The 22,835-nt window shown below is 47.4% G+C and overlaps 1 pseudogene; it reads right to left on the bottom strand.

Annotated features, from left to right (window-relative positions):
* Positions 1–93: 93 nt before the first annotated feature.
* On the bottom strand, positions 94–19,244 carry LOC124015678 (annotated as a pseudogene).
* Positions 19,245–22,835: the final 3,591 nt, after the last annotated feature.

Raw genomic sequence — 22,835 nt, 5'->3', positions numbered from 1 at the left:
TCAATACTCTTTCACAAATGCTTGAGTAGCTATGGTTGAAAAGCATTTTTTGAAAATCTGAGATGACAGTGTTGTTAACAAAAGGCTAAGCTTGTGAGCCTATATATTTATTTAATTTCATTTGCGATTTTCATGAATAGTTAACGTTGCGTTATGGTAATGAGCTTGAGGCTATAATTACGCTCCCGGATACGGGATTGCTCGTCGCAACAGGTTAAAAGGTAGACTAAGCGAAATGACATTGCCACGAGCAGCACCACAGATATTGCGATAAGCCGAGATGCACGACTCCGCGCTTTTACAACATGGTAGCCACAAGACCAAAACAGAGGACAAGTTGAGCCTCGGGCTTCAAAACTCTTAGTTGTAGTGGAAATTGACCCACTGTGCTGTTTACTTTCTGCATATACGTCATATCGCTGAGTCTACCTTTAAGCGGTCTAATATCTTAGTTGGTGAAGGAATCTACGTAGTTCCCAGGGAAGAATCCCTCTACTCCGTTGAGCGTTCCCTCACACCAGCCGTCTTCATTCCTCTTGATCAGGTAGATGACTTCTCCCTCCTGGAACATCAGGTCGCCAGGCTTCCCTGAGTTGTAGCTGTACAGCGCCACCACTGAAAGGGAAAGTGAATTGCAATGAGACAACCAAGACACCCCAGAAACACAGGGCAAATTTGAATGGTATTACTTGGTCAGACATTGAATAAGTACTGTAGAAGTATAGATGCAATTTGGGCCATGTCAGCATTTAGTAATTTATCCATTGGTGTTTGTGCATGGAGAACTATCATACCTTTCTCTAAAAAGTCTGTAGGGCCAGTCGTGTCATAATCAGCAGGGGGAGGTAGGGGTGGCATGACGTCATCAAAGCCACCCACACTGTCGGTAAAAGGTGGAGGAGGCGGGGCTGGGATCACCAGATCTACAGGATTGGGGAAAAAGGCCTATATAAACCCAAACTGATAGGCTGCACCACTTCCCATACAAGTAATTCTTGTTCCAAAGTGTATCAAAACTACAGTGTATAACTTGTTCCCGAGGACTGTTTCAATCCATTTACAGTACCTAGCTTCTTTGAAACTATTTTCTCCACATAATGTGTTATCTGTTACATTGAAAAGCCAAAACAAAGACGTTACCAACCCAGTGTCTGGTGCACTTCTAGAGGACAGGATCTGTCCATGGCTTTACCTTCCAACACAGTAGACTCAACAGCAATAGCAGCAGCAGCAGTGATGCAGTAATTTGGACAGAAGTCCCCCCCCCCCCCCCAGAAGCCTGGAGGGTGTATTGAGGTCTCACACAGTCTCCACTTACCCAGGTGATCAAGGCGGGCGGGCAGGCTGGACAGGGGGCTCAGCGACACGGGAGGGGCGAGAGGGGGAGGGTATGAAGGGGGAGGAGGGATCATGACTGAGCGGTGAAGTCACAGAGGGAGAGGTAGGAATGGGTGACGGAGAAAGGTAACATCAGATCAACCAAAATGGGTCTTCAGAGGGGACTCCACATTTGTTGAAATCTATTTACTGGTTGAACCTTTATATAACCAGGCAAGTCAGTTAAGAACAAATAGTTAGTTACAATGACGGCCCAAATATTAACGCCAGCACTAAGCTAACACTATTGCTTAAGTAAGGCTTCAACTTTCATCATGCATTATAAACCTAAACAACGGTGGTGTAATATTAAACCAGTTTTGCATTAGCCATGTTCAGCTCCTCAAGAACTAATGATTGGTATAGTAATACTGAGTCATGAGGCCATATTGGACTACAGCCAGGGGGGTAGAACCTGGGATTGGGGGGGGGGGGTTGTCAAAGTGGCCTTACGTGATTGGATGGTTGGCAGGAAGAGCGAGCGAGTGTAGAGCGAGCGAGAGCTAGGGCCCGTGCGGACCCTGAGGGACATGGAGCGCGAGCTGGGGGGGGTGACGACGTACACGAGGCCGCCTGGGCTGCAGAGCTGAGCCGGAGAGAGACAGGTCACAGGTCAAAGGTCAAGAAGAAGCAGACAGACACACACAGAGAGAGAGAAAGTCGAATAACAGAGATAAGGACAGGAAAACACCAAAGATCAGCATCAGCGAGCATGCTCTGCATAGACAGACAGACAAACAGACAAACCCCAGACAGACAGCTAATCTAAACAAACAGATAAGCAACATTTCAACAAATCAGATCCTTCACGGCGTTAGAAATGGATGCGAGGTCTCATTCAAGAGTCCTTTCAAAACCACTTGTTGAAAGACCATTAAAAGTACAGTGTGACACATTCCGCTCCTTTCACCTTCATCCACTTCATCACTCGGTGGAGGAGGCGGGTCAGGGAGCTCCAGGCCCTCACTGGCTGGTGGCGGGAGAGGCTCGTCAGATGGTGGTGGCATTGGGGGCGGGAAGCCGTTCTCTTCAGCCACTAAGAAAAGAGAATATTCATTGAAGAATATCTGCTTCGGTTGATATTCAGCGTTTCATACCGTGTGAAATCAGTAACACAATCATGCAACTAAGGGGAAGAAAAAAAAGGATCTATTTCTTAGTATCACAGTGCAGGCACAAGTATCACAGTTCCTGGTTTCCTGCCTCTAGATGTGTCAGCATGAGCATGTCTCTGGGTGTCTGTCTGCACACAACGTGTTCTCATTTCCTCTCCTACACTGTGCGGTGTGCTAAAGCTGTCTCACAGTGTGGGAAACACAAAAAAACAAGCAATATTTCCTGCCAGGATGTTTGATATTGAGTGTGATATTCAGTTTAAGACATGTTAATGTACTTTAGTTACTCATACAGTACGTTTACAGTCAATTACTAACAGTATGTACACTAGTTACAAATAGTTTGTAGAAATGTGTGAAAATTGATAATAAAATGTGATACAGACACTTACCAGTCTCCAGTGGGGGTGGGGCAGGGGGAGGGGGGATGCAGGCTAGGCTGGTATGGGCAGGTTCAGGGGTGCTGGTTGTGGTGGTGGGGGGCAGAGGAGGGACATCCAGAGAGGAGGCAGGAGGCGCCATGGGAGGAGGAGGAAGAGGGGCCGCAGTTGTCATGGCGGCGTCACCATCCTCCATCAGAGACAGGGGCGGTGGTGGGGGCGGGGCCTCCTCCAGCAGGGTGGTGATGATGTCAGAGTCGGGTGACGCGGGCCAGCCGGGGACCACGGGGGGGAGGCACAGCCTTGCCGAAGCTGGACCTGTTACAGGAGGGGAGGGCAACGTCAAAGTGAGCTAGAGGTATATTTCCATGTCTGGTTGGAGATATACTACAGTAAGTGTCAAAGATTACATGTGTACAGTAAAACTGTATTTCCAGTAAGTGTTTTTTACCCAATGGAGCGATCATTGAGCGAGGTGAGGGACGCCCCTCGAGACAGAGAGGGGGCTATGGGACACTGGACAGGCTCTGGGGGTGCTCTGGAAGTGCTCCTGCTGAAAACACACACACAGCCCTAAGCGTCACATAGCAAATCAAATCAAATCAAATTTTATTTTTCACATACACATGGTTAGCAGATGTTAATGCGAGTGTAGCGAAATGCTTGTGCTTCTAGTTCCGACAATGCAGTGATAACCAACAAGTAATCTAACTAACAATTCCAAAACTACAGTCTTATACACAGTGTAAGGGGATAAGGAATATGTACATAAGGATATATGAATGAGTGATGGTACAGAGCAGCATACAGTAGATGGTATCGAGTACAGTATATACATATGAGATGAGTGTGTAGACAAAGTAAACAAAGTGGCATAGTTAAAGTGGCTAGTGATACATGTGTTACATAAGGATGCAGTCGATGTTGTAGAGTACAGTATATACATATGTATATGAGATGAATAATGTAGGGTAAGTAACATTATATAAGGTAGCATTGTTTAAAGTGGCTAGTGATATATTTACATCATTTCCCATCAATTCCCATTATTAAAATGGCTGGAGTTGGGTCAGTGTCAATGACAGTGTGTTGGCAGCAGCCACTCAATGTTAGTGGTGGCTATTTAACAGTCTGATGGCCTTGAGATAGAAGCTGTTTTTCAGTCTCTCGGTCCCAGCTTTGATGCACCTGTACTGACCTCGCCTTCTGGATGATAGCGGGGTGAACAGGCAGTGGTTCGGTGGTTGATGTCCTTGATGATCTTTATGGCCTTCCTGTAACAACGGGTGGTGTAGGTGTCCTGGAGGGCAGGTAGTTTGCCCCCGGTGATGCGTTGTGCAGTCCTCACTACCCTCTGGAGAGCCTTACGGTTGAGGGCGGAGCAGTTGCCGTACCAGGCGGTGATACAGCCCGCCAGGATGCTCTCGATTGTGCATCTGTAGAAGTTTGTGAGTGCTTTTGGTGACAAGCCGAATTTCTTCAGCCTCCTGAGGTTGAATAGGCGCTGCTGCGCCTTCTTCACGACGCTGTCAGTGTGAGTGGACCAATTCAGTTTGTCTGTGATGTGTATGCCGAGGAACTTAAAACTAGCTACCCTCTCCACTACTGTTCCATCGATGTGGATAGGGGTGTTCCCTCTGCTGTTTCCTGAAGTCCACAATCATCTCCTTAGTTTTGTTGACGTTGAGTGTGAGGTTATTTTCCTGACACCACACTCCAAGGGCCCTCACCTCCTCCCTGTAGGCCGTCTCGTCGTTGTTGGTAATCAAGCCTACCACTGTTGTGTCGTCCGCAAACTTGATGATTGAGTTGGAGGCGTGCGTGGCCACGCAGTCGTGGGTGAACAGGGAGTACAGGAGAGGGCTCAGAACGCACCCTTGTGGGGCCCCCGTGTTGAGGATCAGCGGGGAGGAGATGTTGTTGCCTACCCTCACCACCTGGGGGCGGCCCGTCAGGAAGTCCAGTACCCAGTTGCACAGGGCGGGGTCGAGACCCAGGGTCTCGAGCTTGATGACGAGCTTGGAGGGTACTATGGTGTTGAATGCCGAGCTGTAGTCGATGAACAGCATTCTCACATAGGTATTCCTCTTGTCCAGGTGGGTTAGGGCAGTGTGCAGTGTGGTTGAGATTGCATCGTCTGTGGACCTATTTGGGCGGTAAGCAAATTGGAGTGGGTCTAGGGTGTCAGGTAGGGTGGAGGTGATATGGTCCTTGACTAGTCTCTCAAAGCACTTCATGATGACGGAAGTGAGTGCTACGGGCGGTAGTCGTTTAGCTCAGTTACCTTAGCTTTCTTGGGAACAGGAACAATGGTGGCCCTCTTGAAGCATGTGGGAACAGCAGACTGGTATAGGGATTGATTGAATATGTCCGTAAACACACCGGCCAGCTGGTCTGCGCATGCTCGGAGGGCGCGGCTGGGGATGCCGTCTGGGCCTGCAGCCTTGCGAGGGTTAACACGTTTAAATGTCTTAATCACCTCGGCTGCAGTGAAGGAGAGACTGCATGTTTCCGTTGCAGGCCGTGTCAGTGGCACTGTATTGTCCTCAAAGCGGGCAAAAAAGTTATTTAGTCTGCCTGGGAGCAAGACATCCTGGTCCGTGACTGGGCTGGATTTCATCTTGTAGTCCGTGATTGACTGTAGACCCTGCCACATGCCTCTTGTGTCTGAGCCATTGAATTGAGATTCCACTTTGTCTCTGTACTGCATTATCACAAATGCTGACACTTGGACATCACACAGACCAGCTCTATCAACTCATAAATAGTGAGAAACGTGCAGAAAGCTTCAAATCGCACTCGCGCACATTGACAGTGAGACGTTGTTCTCTTCTCTCGCGAAACAGTTTAAATATGCTACTAGGTGCAAATTGTTCTTGGCATAATCACAATGTGAAAGCTCTGTAATCGCTCTCTCCTGTCCACAGTAAATCTCCCTCTGACTGAATGTCATTCAACCCCCGACTGAATGAACACAACAAACATGACTGGACAGGAGGTGTGGTTAGCCATGAATACATTCCCCAATCCTACCCGCAAGCTCACACAAATTGTTTTAAACATTTCTTTTGCTGATGTTTCTGGTATCGAATTAAAGTTGAACAAGGGCTTTTCGTGGACCACTGAGCACAGAGGATGTGCGGAAACTAGACTTCCTGTCCGAAGGTCTTTAACAGGAAGTGAAACAGTTACAGTTAGACTGGTAGTGTGAGAGCAGAGCAATCACATGGAGTCAGCTGTGTCAGCATCATACCTGATTGTGCTGCCATGTTTGCGTTTTGATGACCCTGATTTCCCCATCAGCTTACCAGAATCCTGTGGGGATGCAGTGAGACAGAGCGATAGATAGAGAGAGAGAAAGAGAGAGACAGAGAGAGAGAGACAAAGGGAGAGCAGAGTGAAAAGGAGGAGGTCGTTTGTGTGTGTGTGTGTGTGTGTGTGTGTGTGTGTGTGTGTGTGTGTGTGTGTGTGTGTGTGTGTGTGTGTGTGTGTGTGTGTGTGTGTGTGTGTGTGTGCGTGCGTGCGTGTGTGTGTGTGTGTGTGTGTGCGTGCGTGCGTGCGTGCGTGTGTGTTGTGGATGAGCGAATTGTGTTGGAGCATCAATGAAGCGGCTGAGCCTTGGCAGCACTAATTAGTGTGTCTAGCCATTTTCCCACGGTGCACAGTGGCTGGCTGGCTGCTTGTTCTGTGTGTGTGCGTGTGTGTGTGTGCGTGCGCTAATCGAGTCAGCCTTACGCTAGTCAGCCTTACGCAACAAGCTGCTCCTCTCTAACTGGATGTGGTGTAGACGAGAGGCAGGGTGGTAAAACAAAAATCATGGCTGCTGCCTGGCTGCATTTTAAACGGCTTGTCTTGAGAGCTAAGGAAACCTACGGAGCCTTTGGACTCCAACCATAGTACCCTGGTGACACAACCCAGGTTTTAAAAAGCCGTTTTCACCAAAGAGAAATGACATTTCCACATCAGTAATTTCCAGCATTACTATTGAATATTGATTGCAACATAGAGTAGTGTACAGTTCTGTAGCTGTATAGTAAGACACGTGCAGGGAAAGTATTTGCGCCTTTGGCCTTTTTAATGTCATGGGAATGTTAGGTAAAACATGTGAGTAATTGCACTTGAACTTGAACACTCAGTCTCACCTTCATGCCATGTCCCAGTGTGTCCAGGTCAGAGTAGGCGATGGGACTACGGGTGTACTTGGGTTTGGGCTCCTTGCCTGTTGCCGGGGGGATTATTTTGTGACTGCGGGGAACCCTCTTGGCTGTGGTGAAAGCCCCGATCTCTCTCCGGGCCACCTTCTCTCTGTGCATGTCCACTGTCTGCAAGACAAGAGGCAGAGGATGTTGCCGTCAGGGTATGAATCAATAACGCTTTTTTTTAACTACAGATAAACATGTGCTATTCTTAATTCCTTCCCTCTGGTAAATCGTACATTTTTCCAAAATACAAAATAAACCACACAGGATGGAATAGCGTGGTACCCTTTCTCTGGCAACATCATTGGCTCAATATAGCTCATAAACGAAAGTGGTAATATTCTCAAACACTCTTTCAAGTGAGCCCTATCATTTAGTATACAGTTGTTAGGGACCCTTCACGGGTGCCAGCAGAAAATGGAGGACATCAATCAGAGGTTTGCAGGAAGGAACGCTCAGAACAGAGAACATTGGGGTCTTTCATTCCATCCCAGCCCCAATGATGCTCTGTGTTGAAGGTCAAATTTCACCCTGTTGCCCCTCAACCCACTCACCCCTCCACCCCCAACCCCCTCCTCAGGTGACCTGGTTCTGTATGATAATGCTGGGCACGGAGCATGCAGGAATGCCTGGGGTCTGTGCCAGCTTTTGGGGACAGTGGGCTACAGAGAGGGGGAGGGGAGGGGGTGCAGCGGGGAACAGTGGGGCTACAGAGAGGTGGATGGGGGGCAGCGGGGGACAGTTGTGCTTGTGTAAGAGAGTAAGCTGGGGGGGGGGGGACACGCGGTGTACTGGGGATGGAGAATTCAGCTATTCTGCATGGAAGAAGGCCAGGGTCCCCAAAGAGTCCCTGGAAACCAGCCCAGATCAGCAGAGAGGCAGACCCTGCAGCTTTCATATGCTGAGCACCAGGTGTAAGGAGATGAGGGGGAGGAAGGAAGGGATGGTGGAGTGGAGGGAGGAGTAGAAGGGTAGTGGATAAGGAGGGGTAGAGGAAAAAGAGGAAGAGAGGGAGGGGGAAAGGAATAAAGAAAATTGGCACAGTGGGTACCATTGACACTCATAGAACCCTGCTGATCTAGGTGCAACAACGCATCAACCCGGACGGAGGGTGACTCATGAAATCAAATTTCCTTTTTTTGTGCCCCTTCAGTCCAGTCACTAACACTGATGGGCCTCCTCATTCTAAAGCCTGGGTTCAAGCAAGCAAATCTTCCTTTTTAGCAAAGTTAACTGTACATTTATGCTAACCAGTGAAGGCGCCTGAGAAGAGGAAGGGGAGGACCATCCTCCTCAGTGAATTTAATAAAAATAAAAATAGTGAAACACCAAAAAAAGTTATCATTTTTCAATAAATGAAACTATGCTAAATATATTCATGTCACCAAATAATTTATTAAAACACACTGTTTTGCAATGAAGGTCTATGGTAGCCTCAACAACACTCTGTAGGGTGGCACCATGGTGTAGTCAGAGGACAGCTGGCTTCCGTCCTGCTCTGGGTACATTGACTTCAATACAAAACCTAGGAGGCTCGTGGTTCTCACCCCCTTCCATAGACTTACACAGTAATTATGACAACTTCCGGAGGACGTCCTCCTACCTATCAGAGCTCTTGCAGCATGAACTGACATGTTGTCCACCCAATCAAAGGATCCCAGAATTAATCTAGAGCTAGCTATATTGAATTGTTTTTTCTTTTCACTTTCACTTACTTAGCTAGCAAATGCAGCTTGCTAGTTTAGCCTACCCAAACAACTGGCTCAAACAGATTGGGATACTATGTTAGTTAGCTGGCTATGGCTATCCAACACAAGAACTCTTCCAAGTTAAGATAAGCTTTTGGTTTTACAAATGTTTTGCAACCGGGGCTTGCCAGTGTAAGTGCTAAACTGCTTGCTGCTGACTGTAATGGAAGATTGTAGTGGGTTTACTAACGTGTTAGTTCTAGTACAGTGGGGCAAAAAGTATTTAGTCAGCCACCAATTGTGCAAGTTCTCCCACTTAAAAGATGAGAGAGGCCTGTAATTTTCATCATAGGTACACTTCAACTATAACAGACAAAATGAGAAAAAAAATCCAGAAAATCACATTGTAGGATTTTTTTAGAATTTATTTGCAAAATTATGGTGGAAAATAAGTATTTGTTCAATAACAAAAGTTTATCTCAATATCTGTTTGTTATATACCCTTTGTTGGCAATGACAGAAACAAAATTGGTCAAATGTTTTCTGTAAGTCTTCACAAGGTTTTCACACACTGTTGCTGGTATTTTGAATGCCCATTCCTCCATGTTTATCTCCTGCAGTAGAGCAGTGATGTTTAGAGAGCATTTGGATGATCCAGAAGAAGATGTACTGTTGCTGGGCAACATGGAATCTCAACTCCATGCTCCAAAGATTTTCTAATGGGGCCATTGAGATCTGGAGACTGGCTGGGTCTTTCAGGACCACTCCAGGACCTTCAAATGCTTCTTACAAAGCCACAGAGAAAACATAATCCTCAATCCTTTACAGGAAATGTCCAAACAGGGAAAACATAAATCCTCTTTAGTTGTTGAGGGGAATTGCAGGTCCTTCGGGTAGGCGCGGGCCGTAGGGATGCTCACACGCAGCATCTGATGAAAAGGCAAAACACGACAGGACGGAACAAGACACAGCAAACAGCAAACAGCAAACAATAATCCGGGACAGAGGCCCGGGCGGTGTGTTTGGGATCATTGTAATGCTGAAAGACCCAGCCACGTTTCATTTTCAATGCCCTTGCTGATGGAAGGAGGTTTTCAAGCCAGAAATCTTGCTTGTTTGTAGGTGACAAAATACTTATTTTCCACCATAATTTGCAAATAAATTCATAAAATATCCTACAGTGTGATTTTCTGGATTTTTTTTCTCATTTTGTCTGTCATAGTTGAAGTGTACCTATGATGAAAATTACAGGGCTCTCATCTTTTTAAGTAGGAGAACTTGCACAATTGGTGGCTGACTAAATACTTTTTTGCCCCACTGTAGCTATGTTGACCATGAAAATTTGGTGACGATGATCTAGGCTGTGTTTAGCGGTTAGCAGTTATGAAAAGAAGGTTTGGCTTCTGATGACAGTTGATGTGTTCTGCACTGAAGTCCACAAGTAAAGGGGAAATGTGAGAGGAGGAGATTACGTAGATGCGAGAAGGACTATACAAAGAGAAAAGTGATCATGCTGTTTGTGAGTGGCTGCTATGAAAGTAAACGGTGTTTGCGTGTGATCAGGGGTGTAGAAATTCCGCCGATTTCTGTTGAAAAACTTTCCGTAAACGGAAGCAAACGGAACTAAACGGGTATAAAGATCCCTGAATTTGTCCTATATAAACTCTTGTTTGCAACTGTTGGACTAATGAACTGTTGGACTAGATGCAGGCAAGGGTGTGCAAGGCGGTGTTGAATGTATTAATGTCTGTCACCTTGACTATTCAAATTTCTCTCGACCTGTGCACAGACGTTGTAAACTCTCATTCATAGGCTAAAGTTGTAGCAACCTCATGATGCGTATAGGGAAAATTTGAGTATCGTGTAGTAGCCTAAACTTATCGATGTTACATTGAGCCGGTTCCGGTTTGAAGCGAGTGGTCGCATCGGCGCTTCGCTCCCGCAGGTAGTATAACTTTTTTACATTTCATTATATTTCATTATAGCACAACGGTTTGATTTGTCTAATCTTAGCAATTTCTTCTCAGCTAGCTACATAGCCGTCTTTGTATCAAAGATAATTGCGTAATTATCGTATTTCGCCGTCCTAACGTAGTCTTCACTAGCCAGCTAGCTAACGTCCACTGATTAGCTGCACTGGGAAAACTATTACACTCAACTGAACGACTTGATCAGTGTAGTGTTAGCTAGCTAAATAGCTGTCTTTGCTGTCTTCGTATCTTCGTTCCAAGATAATTGTGTTGTTTAGGTCTAGAGTGTGTAGTCTTAGAGTGATTATCTTAATTTACCGAGGTTAGCTAGCCAGCTATTTGTCGTCCTTAACGTAGGAGACTCTGCTAGCTAGCCAACAGCTAGCCAACGCTAGCCAACGTCTTCTGAATAGAACTCAAAAACCCGGTCGCATTCACAGGTAGTATCACATTTTCATTTCATTTCATTACAGTAAAACGGTTTGATTTGTTTGATCGTAGCTAGCTACATAGCTAGCTACATAGCCGTCTTTGTATCAAAGATAATTGTGTAGTCTAGAGCGATTTTCTAGGTTAGCTAGCCAGCTATTGTCGTTCTTTTAACGCAACGTAACGTAAACAACACTACTAGCTAGCCAGCTAGCCCCCGAATAGCAGCACTGTAGAAACTATTACACTCAACGGAACGACTTGATTAGTGTAGTGTCAACAACGCACCCACTGCCAGCTAGCCTACTTCAGCAGTACTGTATCATTTTAATCATTTTAGTCAATAAGATTCTTGCTACGTAGCTTAACTTTCTGAACATTCGAGACGTGTAGTCCACTTGTCATTCCAATCTCCTTTGCATTAGCGTAGCCTCTTCTGTAGCCTGTTAACTATGTGTCTGTTTATCCCTGTTCTCTCCTCTCTGCACAGACCATACAAACGCTCCACACCGCGTGGCTGCGGCCACCCTAATCTGGTGGTCCCAGCGCGCACGACCCACGTGGAGTTCCAGGTCTCCGGTAGCCTCTGGAATTGCCGATCTGCGGTCAACAAGGCAGAGTTCATCTCAGCCTATGCCTCCCTCCAGTCCCTCGACTTCTTGGCACTAACGGAAACATGGATCACCACAGACAACACTGCTACTCCTACTGCTCTCTCTTCGTCCGCCCACGTGTTCTCGCACACCCCGAGAGCTTCTGGTCAGCGGGGTGGTGGCACCGGGATCCTCATCTCTCCCAAGTGGTCATTCTCTCTTTCTCCCCTTACCCATCTGTCTATCGCCTCCTTTGAATTCCATGCTGTCACAGTTACCAGCCCTTTCAAGCTTAACATCCTTATCATTTATCGCCCTCCAGGTTCCCTCGGAGAGTTCATCAATGAGCTTGATGCCTTGATAAGCTCCTTTCCTGAGGACGGCTCACCTCTCACAGTTCTGGGCGACTTTAACCTCCCCACGTCTACCTTTGACTCATTCCTCTCTGCCTCCTTCTTTCCACTCCTCTCCTCTTTTGACCTCACCCTCTCACCTTCCCCCCTACTCACAAGGCAGGCAATACGCTCGACCTCATCTTTACTAGATGCTGTTCTTCCACTAACCTCATTGCAACTCCCCTCCAAGTCTCCGACCACTACCTTGTATCCTTTTCCCTCTCGCTCTCATCCAACACCTCCCACACTGCCCCTACTCGGATGGTATCGCGCCGTCCCAACCTTCCCTCTCTCTCCCCCGCTACTCTCTCCTCTTCCATCCTATCATCTCTTCCCTCCGCTCAAACCTTCTCCAACCTATCTCCTGATTCTGCCTCCTCAACCCTCCTCTCCTCCCTCTCTGCATCCTTTGACTCTCTATGTCCCCTATCCTCCAGGCCGGCTCGGTCCTCCCCTCCCGCTCCGTGGCTCGATGACTCATTGCGAGCTCACAGAACAGGGCTCCGGGCAGCCGAGCGGAAATGGAGGAAAACTCGCCTCCCTGCGGACCTGGCATCCTTTCACTCCCTCGTCTCTACATTTTCCTCCTCTGTCTCTGCTGCTAAAGCCACTTTCTACCACGCTAAATTCCAAGCATCTGCCTCTAACCCTAGGAAGCTCTTTGCCACCTTCTCCTCCCTCCTGAATCCTCCTCCCCCTCCCCCTCCTCCCTCTCTGCAGACGACTTCGTCAACCATTTTGAAAAGATGGTCGACGACATCCGATCCTCGTTTGCTAAGTCAAACGACACCGCTGGTTCTGCTCACACTGCCCTACCCTGTGCTCTGACCTCTTTCTCCCCTCTCTCTCCAGATGAAATCTCGCGTCTTGTGACGGCCGGCCGCCCAACAACCTCCCCTCTTCTCCAGACCATTTCCGGAGACCTTCTCCCTTACCTCACCTCGCTCATCAACTCATCACTGACCGCTGGCTACGTCCCTTCCGTCTTCAAGAGAGCGAGAGTTGCACCCCTTCTGAAAAAACCTACACTCGATCCCTCCGATGTCAACAATTACAGACCAGTATCCCTTCTTTCTTTTCTCTCCAAAACTCTTGAACGTGCCGTCCTTGGCCAGCTCTCCCGCTATCTCTCTCTGAATGACCTTCTTGATCCAAATCAGTCAGGTTTCAAGACTAGTCATTCAACTGAGACTGCTCTCCTCTGTATCACGGAGGCGCTCCGCACTGCTAAAGCTAACTCTCTCTCCTCTGTTCTCATCCTTCTAGATCTATCGGCTGCCTTCGATACTGTGAACCATCAGATCCTCCTCTCCACCCTCTCCGAGTTGGGCATCTCCGGCGCGGCCCACGCTTGGATTGCGTCCTACCTGACAGGTCGCTCCTACCAGGTGGCGTGGCGAGAATCTGTCTCCTCACCACGCGCTCTCACCACTGGTGTCCCCCAGGGCTCTGTTCTAGGCCCTCTCCTATTCTCGCTATACACCAAGTCACTTGGCTCTGTCATAACCTCACATGGTCTCTCCTATCATTGCTATGCAGACGACACACAACTAATCTTCTCCTTTCCCCTTCTGATGACCAGGTGGCGAATCGCATCTCTGCATGTCTGGCAGACATATCAGTGTGGATGACGGATCACCACCTCAAGCTGAACCTCGGCAAGACGGAGCTGCTCTTCCTCCCGGGGAAGGACTGCCCGTTCCATGATCTCGCCATCACGGTTGACAACTCCATTGTGTCCTCCTCCCAGAGCGCTAAGAACCTTGGTGTGATCCTGGACAACACCCTGTCGTTCTCAACCAACATCAAGGCAGTGGCCCGTTCCTGTAGGTTCATGCTCTACAACATCCGCAGAGTACGACCCTGCCTCACACAGGAAGCGGCGCAGGTCCTAATCCAGGCACTTGTCATCTCCTGTCTGGATTACTGCAACTCGCTGTTGGCTGGGCTCCCTGCCTGTGCCATTAAACCCCTTCAACTCATCCAGAACGCCGCAGCCCGTCTGGTGTTCAACCTTCCCAAGTTCTCTCACGTCACCCCGCTCCTCCGTTCTCTCCACTGGCTTCCAGTTGAAGCTCGCATCCGCTACAAGACCATGGTGCTTGCCTACGGAGCTGTGAGGGGAACGGCACCTCAGTACCTCCAGGCTCTGATCAGGCCCTACACCCAAACAAGGGCACTGCGTTCATCCACCTCTGGCCTGCTCGCCTCCCTACCACTGAGGAAGTACAGCTCCCGCTCAGCCCAGTCAAAACTGTTCGCTGCTCTGGCCCCCCAATGGTGGAACAAACTCCCTCACGACGCCAGGACAGCGGAGTCAATCACCACCTTCCGGAGACACCTGAAACCCCACCTCTTTAAGGAATACCTAGGATAGGATAAGTATTCCCTCCCCCCCCCCCCTTTAAGATTTAGATGCACTATTGTAAAGTGACTGTTCCACTGGATGTCATAAGGTGAATGCACCAATTTGTAAGTCGCTCTGGATAAGAGCGTCTGCTAAATGACTTAAATGTAAATGTAAATGTAAATGTAATGAATGGAATATGAATGATAGTCATCCAATATCCTGTAATAGAAATTAGTCCATGCTCATAAAAAAAAAAGTGTCCTCCCTTACCTTAAACGGCACCGACCACCACTGCTGCTAACATCCACATGCTTGTGTTCTCTTCCTGAAACTGAATCGGGGCCTAACTCACAAGTGTGTATGGAGACATGCTAGTGATAAAAAAAGTGTGGAGATGATGTACCTGTCCGATGAGGTTGACAGAAGACTCCATGTGTCTGAGCTGGGAGTTCTGTGCGTCTAGCAGCTTGAGGACGTTGGAGGCCAGGGTGCTGATCTGGTAGGCCACACTGGCCAGAGACTGGGTGGTAAAGTTCTTAGTCTCCTCCAGGGCCTTGACCGCATCCGCACCTGCCTAATGGGAGGGAGAGAGAGAAAGAAAGAGAGAGGGAGAGAAAGAGAGAGACAGAGAGCGAGACACGGGAAAACAGTCGTGAAAAAAGGATGCTCACGTCACAAATATCAAACAATTGTACACACTCACTTTACACTTTACATATACTGTACACGCTCACTTTACATATACTGTACACACTCACTTTACATATACTGTACACGCTCACTTTACACTTCACATATACTGTACATGCTCACCTTATACACATACTGTACACGCTCACTTTACACATACTGTACACGCTCACTTTACACATACTATACACGCTCACTTTACACATACTATACACGCTCACTTTACACATACTGTACACGCTCACTTTACACATACTGTACACGCTCACTTTACACATACTGTACACGCTCACTTTACACATACTGTACACGCTCACTTTACACATACTGTACACGCTCACTTTACACATACTGTACACGCTCACTTTACACTTCACATATACTGTACACGCTCACTTTACACATACTGTACACGCTCACTTTACACATACTGTACACGCTCACTTTACACATACTATACACGCTCACTTTACACATACTATACACGCTCACTTTACACATACTGTACACGCTCACTTTACACATACTGTACACGCTCACTTTACACATACTGTACACGCTCACTTTACACATACTGTACACGCTCACTTTACACATACTGTACACGCTCACTTTACACATACTGTACACGCTCACTTTACACTTCACATATACTGTACACGCTCACTTTACATATACTGTACACACAGATGCACAGAGACTTCCTGTGTTACTTGCTGTGCTCAGATGAACACCATTTCTCTCTCAGACTCGAATGCCCGACAGAGACACGCGTCACACGCAGGCACAACCAATTAGGATGCACTCAATTGTGTTTCTCTTCAAAAATGAAACTCTCTTTACACTGAAATATTTGAAAGAGATGGGTGTTCACCAGAAGTGCACTTCTTCCTGCTCATCTCGACAATGCCCAATCTAGCAGCTTCACTCTCCCAGGGTGCACACTGGATTAGAATACAAGCACCGAAATGCTCCTTGTCACTTTAGTAAGCTTTCAAGATGAGTATGAATACTTCTGACAACGTAAACTCATCTGTTCCTCTTTCTTTGACAGGAATGTTTCTTAATGTATACTGAACAAAAATATAAATGCTGCATGCAACAATTTGAAAAAATGTTACTGAGTTACAGTTCATATAAGGAAATCAGTCAATTGAAATAAATGAATTAGGCCCTAATCTATGGATTTCACATGACTGGGAATACAGATATGCTGTTGGCCACAGATACCTGTGAAAACCAGTCAGTACCTGGTGTGATCACCATTTTCCTCATGCAGTGCGACACATCTTCGCATAGAGTTAATCAGGCTGTTGATTGTGGCCTGTGGAATGTTGTTCCACTCCTCTTCAATGGCTGTATGAAGTTGCTGGATATTGGCGGGAACTGGAACATGCTGTCATGGACGTCAATCCAGAGCATCCCAAACATGCTCAATGGGTGACATGTCTGGTGAGTATGCAGGCCATGGAAGAACTGGGACATTTTCAGCATCCAGGAATTGTGTACATATCCTTGCGACATGGGGCCAAGTATTATCATGCTGAAACATGAGGAGATGAATGACACGACAATGGGCCTCAGGTTCTCGTCACGGTATCTCTGTGCATTCAAATTGCCATTGATGAAATGCAATTGTGTTTTTTGTCCGTAGCTCATGCCTGCCCATACCATAACCCACTGCCACCATGGGGCACTCTGTTCACAAAGTTGACATCAGCAAACCACTCACTTACACGACGCCATACACCTGGTCTGCGGTTGTGAGGCCAGTTGGACATAGCATTAACATTAAATTACACCCTCGTCACACCCTGACCTACTACACCATAGAGAAACATGGGCTGTCTATGGTCAGGGCGTGACAATAGTAGTATAGTAATAGCATAAACACTTTTGGAAGCACAAGACACAGACCTACACTTTGACATACTGTGGACCGTTGTACAGTTTTCATTTAAATCGGGCACTTTATTTTATTTTCATTATTTAACTACGCTGAAGTGAGGCACTTGTTTTACCACTTGAGATAGGAAAACATTTTTCATTAAGTTGAACATGTGCTGTTATTCACAGAATGTTAAAATTTGGTGAAATCAAACATTGTTTTTGACTCACCATCACAATTTCAATTATATCACTGCAACAGTTTTGGTTTGGTGGCCCAAAAAATTATCTCCATTGATCAATACGTAAAGAGTAATTTAAGAAGCCGAATTAGGAACCACTTTGGCCACGCTGTAGCCTATACTCTTAGAATTAGTGGTGATTCGAGGAACCCCATGGATTTGCAAGGAACCTTTCCTAGTAAATGGTTCATATTTGCACCTTCGGTTATTTGAGGGGTTCTTGGAGGAACCTTGAATGGTTCAATGTAGCAACACATTTGTGGTGGAACAATATACAATGTATTTATTATTAAAAAAGGTTGAACCCCTCCCATCACAAAAAGATTCCGGTTTGAACATTTACACAGGGGTTCCTCGAAGTCCCTTCTCAGAGGGGTTCCTCAAGGAACCTTTTTTAACTGGAAAGTTTCCGCCGATGTGGCGACCCAAAAGGTTCTTGCAGGCACCTTTATTTCTAAGAGTGTACACGCTTCTGGAAAAAAAGGTGTTATCTCGAACCTAAAAAGGTTATTAGCAGAACCCTTTGAAGAACCATTTTTGGTTCAAGGTTCCTCGAAGAACCCCTCCGCATCGGGTTCTACGTGGTTTTACCTGGAAACAAAAAGGGTTCTTCAAAGGGTTTTGCTATGGGGACAGTTGGCACTATGCATTGGTGCAGGTAGCGTTGTCCTGGCATCCGCCAAACCCAGATTCGTATGTCGGACTGCCAGATGGTGAAGTGTGAGTCATCATTCCAAAGAACACGTTTCCACTGCTCAAGAGTCCAATAGTGGCGAGCTTTACACCACTCCAGCTGACGCTTGGCATTGCGCATGGTGATCTTAGGTTTGTGTGCGGCTGCTTGACCATGGAAACCCATTTCATGAAGATCCCGACAAACAGTTATTGTGCTGATGTTGCTTCCAGAGGCAGTTTGCAACCGAGGACAGACAATTTTTACGTGCTATGGGCTACAGCACTCGGCCATCCCAGAGCCATTGTTTCTCTTAGACGTTTCCACTTCACAATAACAACACTTAGAGTTGACCGGGGCAGCTCTAGCAGGGCAGAAATTTGACAGAACTGACTTGTTGGAAAGGGTGCATCTAATGATAGTGCCACATTGAAAGTCACCGAGATCTTTAGTGAGGCCATTCTACTTCCAATGTTTGTCTATGGGGATTGCATGGCTGTGTGCTCGATTTTATACACCTGTCAGCAATGGGTGTGGCTGAAATATGCGAATCCACTCATTTGAAGGGGTGTCCACATACTCTTGGATATATAGCTTATGTTGAAATGTATATTATTTTTCACATTGGATATGCTGTGTGATAACAGTTGTGTTATGGAATGAGGTGAAAGATTCACCCATTCTCTTTCACTATTTTGACGGATCGATGCATGATGTCGGGCCTAGATTTTAATAGCCTACTCTCGTTGCTGTGAAGTTAACGGTACTGTGGGCTGTGAAGTTAACGGTACTGTGGGCTATTTGTTCAACTGTACAAGTAATTGATAGGCTATGGCATGTCTACTAGCTACGGCATAACTTAGGCAGTGTCCTAACACTGACGTAGTTATACATTAACTATGCGATGTCTGCACTAAACTTCCATCTCACCTGCAGGTAGTTGCTCTCGCAGTATTCAGCCACCTTCATCAAGTTGTCGTAGTTGTCCAACAGGGCTCGTCTCGCCGACGGAGCCTCCTGGAAGATTTGTGTAATTTCATCAGTACAGCTTTGGTCCTTCATGATTCCCCTTTGCGCGCAACTGTCTTCTTTGGAAACCCGTGGCGACTGAAACCTCTCCGTGAGGCACTTGTGGGAACTTGTAAGCTGAAGAAAAAAAATCACTTTATAAGTCCAGCACGCAGAGACATCATCACTTTGCAGAAGCAGTACCAAAAGTCGGGCTGGAGATTCTCCCGTCTTGCATTACCAAAAAAAGAGAAGCTGGTTTACTTACCACTTGACTGTGTGTGTCGTGTAGCTCACTTGATCTTCCTCTTTCTGCAACGCCTTGACATTTGCAAGGCGTAGCTGCTGATGGTGTGTATAACGCAATAAAGCCTTTGATGTTGCATCTCACATGAACCTGCCGCGGAAAATCAGTGCGCATAATAAATAGGCCTAATGTGTGCACTTTATCCCTAAATTATCTTTAAAACCAGTGAGTAATGACAATAAAGCTTCTTTTTTTAAAGGTATGCATGTCAGTTTAGCCTACGGTAAAACATGGCTTAAAAGAAAAAGTAATAGGCTTCGAGCTGTCAGCATCATAGGCGTCCCCATTGGCATCCAGGCTAATGCACTAGTGCCACCTATTGGTTATCAAGCAAACATCCAATAGGGTAGGCAATAGCATAAGTTTTTGGACACATGTTCCTACATCATTAGCACACTTTATTAACACACTTTCTTTCTTTAGCTTGGAGTTAGATCAATTGGAAGTAGAGGCAATTCTACATTTCACAAAATTATTTATTTAAAATAACTCAACAAAAACCAATCTCACCAAGTGTCAAGCACACCTCAGGTATTTGGCTACTTTTGGTCTTACTGTGCGCCAAGTATACTTCAACAGCACTATCAAAACAAATATCCCCAGTCATCCCCCCATAGTAGAGGAGAATAATCCTCAGGGTCAGAGAGCAGATGCTTGCAGCCCAGATGGTAGTAAACACACAGCCTGATCTCAGCAGCCCTCTTCCCCTGGATCCAGCAGGACCCTCTGTCCTCCTGTGTTGCTGGGCTGCAGTGCAGGTGGTGGCCTGTGTCTATGAACAGACGGGAGGTCTCATTCAGGCCCTCCATGTAGTGGGAGTGGTACAGAGGCCTAGAGCCTTGGTCCCAGGCTACCACGTGCTGAGGTTTGGCCCCAGGGCAGAGAGGATGAGTGGGGTGTCCACTGGGTGGTTGTGGTTGTAGACAGGGACCCCTGGAGATTCTGGCTCATTGAGGCCCAGGAACTTCAGAAGGGCCTGGTGTTCTGGCTGGGGGATGGACCTGGAGGGGGGATCTGGCAGCTCCGCACCCCCAGCTCTGCCCCCTGGTGGTTGGCCTGGGTGAGGCCAAAGCGTTGGGGCACAGCGGAGGAGCCGCATGCCAACGTCTGAGATGTCCACCTGTAGCTCACATGGAGGTAGTCACTCTTCACGTAGCAGAGCCCTATGCGGGTCTGCTCGCCCCGGACGCCATAGCGGTCGCACATGGACCATGGCCACACGGACCATGGCCACACGGACCATGACCATGACCAGTAGAGTGGAAGATCCTGGTTGGATCTCGAAGCCGCCCTAGCTGCCACCTCTGCTACTCTCCCCCCGTATCTGGGCACAACTCCAAGGAACCCTGTGAGCCTCTTGGGAGTCCACATCATAAGCATAGAAGAAGTCCCCCATTGGTCCTCCCACAGAAGCAGTGGCCCGAGTTTTCCTTCTGGGCCCTGAAGATGAGCAGGCTGAAGAGGCGGATGGACAACCTGCTCCGGAGGTGCCCTCCCCCGGACCACTTTGGATGAGTCTACCACAGAGGTGCCCTGGAAGTCAGTGAGGGCCCTGGTGACCGGGCTGCCCAACTGTATCTGGTAGTACCGCACCACAGAGTGGATCTCCTCAGGCTTACAGTGACAGGGCAGCTCTATGGTCATGTCTTTCCCCCTTCTGATGACCAGGTGGTGAATCGCATCTCTGCATGTCTGGCAGACATATCAGTGTGGATGACGGATCACCACCTCAAGCTGAACTTCGGCAAGACGGAGCTGCTCTTCCTCCCGGGGAAGGACTGCCCGTTCCATGATCTCGCCATCACGGTTGACAACTCCATTGTGTCCTCCTCCCAGAGCGCTAAGAACCTTGGCGTGATCCTGGACAACTCCCTGTCGTTCTCAACTAACATCAAGACGGTGGCACGTTCCTGTAGGTTCATGCTCTACAACATCCGCAGAGTACGACCCTGCCTCACACAGGAAGCGGCGCAGGTCCTAATCCAGGCACTTGTCATCTCCCGTCTGCATTACTGCAACTCGCTGTTGGCTGGGCTCCCTGCCTGTGCCATTAAACCCCTACAACTCATCCAGAACGCCGCAGCCCGTCTAGTGTTCAACCTTCCCAAGTTCTCTCACGTCACCCCGCTCCTCCGCTCTCTCCACTGGCTTCCAGTTGAAGCTCGCATCCGCTACAAGACCATGGTGCTTGCCTACGGAGCTGTGAGGGGAACGGCACCTCAGTACCTCCAGGCTCTGATCAGGCCCTACACCCAAATAAGGGCACTGCGTTCATCCACCTCTGGCCTGCTCGTCTCCCTACCACTGAGGAAGTACAGTTCCCGCTCAGCTCAGTCAAAACTGTTCGCTGCTCTGGCTCCCCAATGGTGGAACAAACTCCCTCACGACGCCAGGACAGCGGAGTCAATCACCACCTTCCGGAGACACCTGAAACCCCACCTCTTTAAGGAATACCTAGGATAGGATAAAGTAATCCTTCTCACCCCCCTTAAAATATTTAGATGCACTATTGTAAAGTGGTTGTTCCACTGGATGTCATAAGGTGAATGCACCAATTTGTAAGTCGCTCTGGATAAGAGCGTCTGCTAAATGACTTAAATGTAAAAATGTAAATGTCTAGAATGTTCAGAGATCCACAAAGAGATTCTCTGGTTACCATGGTAGTTCATGGCATTTCACTCTGACACTGCATTGCATAGTAGTGAACATTGTCCTTTGTATAACTTATTCATATTATACATTTCAGAATAAAGAACAAACAAACGATATTAACGTTTTTGCAACCACATTAAGCTCTACAATGTATAGTAACAGTCATTCTGTTATTTCTGAAAACAATAAGTCCAATATGGGTTTATGTAATGTTTCTTACTGAGGAGGAGAGACAGTTTGAACCCCATACAACTGCATTATACCACATAAAGTTTCAGCAACGGTGCTTCTTCTGGCCGCCTCAGTGGTCTGTCCTGGAAACAGAGTCTCTGCCTCAGCATCTCGTCTCTTTAACCGCTTCCACATTACTTCCACGGACGATGACATCCCCTTCGGATACTCGGACACTGCTATTCCCCGTTGCTGAAGCTTTCCTCAGGTTCTGAAACAGCTCTCCACATGCCTCCCTCTCAGACCCGGCTCAGGGGGGACATATTGATGCCAAACCTGGGGAGTATTGGACAGCCCCTCCAGGAGGCCACTGGATAGCAACACAAACAACTCCCCCAGTAGACCAAACCCCACCTCAGCCCTGAAGACATCCCCGAAGGCCCTCTCCACCTAGGGAGAGCAGGAGGCTGTATTTATCCTCTGGGGTTTTCACTGCCAAACCTGCGCCAGTCCCGGCTGAACTCTGATGCTATCCTGGGCTGGAACTCGGACAACTGAGGCTTAAAATGACATTCGGGAGACATTGTGTGTTAATTACAAATTTAATGAAACTGTTTGATGTTCAGATTACCTTAATATGCTTTGCATGCCTGTTTGGTAACATCCCTGCCATATACTATGAATACAGCTTGTCTAACATAAAACTAGG

This window comes from Oncorhynchus gorbuscha, linkage group LG26, assembly GCF_021184085.1.
Source record: "Oncorhynchus gorbuscha isolate QuinsamMale2020 ecotype Even-year linkage group LG26, OgorEven_v1.0, whole genome shotgun sequence".
Taxonomy (NCBI): domain Eukaryota; kingdom Metazoa; phylum Chordata; class Actinopteri; order Salmoniformes; family Salmonidae; genus Oncorhynchus; species Oncorhynchus gorbuscha.
The sequence above is the reverse complement of the archived record's forward strand: the minus strand, read 5'-3'. Positions and strand labels throughout refer to the sequence as shown.